The sequence below is a fragment of the Pinus tabuliformis genome, chromosome X (genome assembly GCF_031772625.1).
Source record: "Pinus tabuliformis cultivar Carrire ecotype Pingquan chromosome X, CPIR1, whole genome shotgun sequence".
NCBI classification, from domain to species: Eukaryota; Viridiplantae; Streptophyta; class Pinopsida; order Pinales; family Pinaceae; genus Pinus; species Pinus tabuliformis.
In genome coordinates this window covers 242,169,015-242,170,336 of record NC_142308.1, presented here as the reverse complement: position 1 = coordinate 242,170,336, position 1,322 = coordinate 242,169,015, and positions in this window count along the sequence as shown.

Below are 1,322 nucleotides of genomic sequence, written 5' to 3'. Positions count from 1 at the left end.
GAATTAGAAAGTCACTTAGTTCACTAATTTTAATGTAGATATTCACCTTTTTTTGTGTAAAAATTATCATGATAAACTTTATAAAACAAATTTGTATAAACTTGAAAAAGAAAATATTTCACATCTTAATCTTGGATTCCTTACATTATCTATTTTAATATTTTTATGGTTTATATTAAATGATAAGTTTGTTAAGGCTATTTTATGAAAATAATCATGTGTATGTAACTATTATTAACCCATTTAATTAAAATTTGATATAGTAAACATAATCTATATGTTAAGTTACGATTATTACTAAGACAATGTTGGCACAGTTTAAAATATTGGAATTAAATTTCAAAATATTTGTGACGCTACCAACCTTCTTGTTTTATTAACTAAACAAAATTATGATGATCTTGAAACACTTCTTTTAATGCTTTTTTAGCATAACAATAAAATTGGAAATAAATTTTAGTAATATTTTTTTACCTTCTTATATGCCATATTTGGTCTTAGTGGATGATAATCATCATTATCACCATCATCATTACACACTATTGTAGGAAGTTTGCACCATTTTAGAGTTAAGGAGAAAATATTTTTTTAGGATCAAATTAAATGTTGAATGCGAGTATTAGCATAATTTACTTTTATTTATTATTTGTACTTTTATGTTAAAAACAAAGTTGGTTAAGGCTTAGTTAATGAATAATATATTAATATGCAAGCTATATATAAAGTATAAAGTTATTTAATGACAAATGATCATAGTAATGTGTCCAATATATACCATCATAGATCCATTTTAAGTGCATATGTAGGGATCAAATTTCTTCACATGCAAAGATTTTTAGAGTGAAAGATACAATGTGTTATTTTTAATTGTTGACACTTTATTTTTGGATGCTATATAGAGTATATATATGACCAAATAAAAATTTTAACCATAAAAAACCTTTTTTTTATATATAGATATATATGAAGTTGATATTGACATAAATTAGTTAACATAAATCTTCAAATAGTTTCTCTGTATCTGTAGCTGAAATATTTTTGAAAAGTATAAGATTTAAACATCTAATTCACACATTTTTTTTTACTTCTAATTACTTTACAAAATATTCAATTTTATATTTTTATATTCTTTTTTATATTTTTCTATTTAGAACATAATTTTTATTTTAAAGGGGCATAGACGCACAGACAAACTTACACATCCCCCCATATCGGGCTGTAAAATGAGCCTCTCGTCTCAATTACTAATCATTTTAATGATCAAAATCAATCATGAATTAGAATAGTAACAAAGTAGTACAATTTGATTTTTTTAAAATACA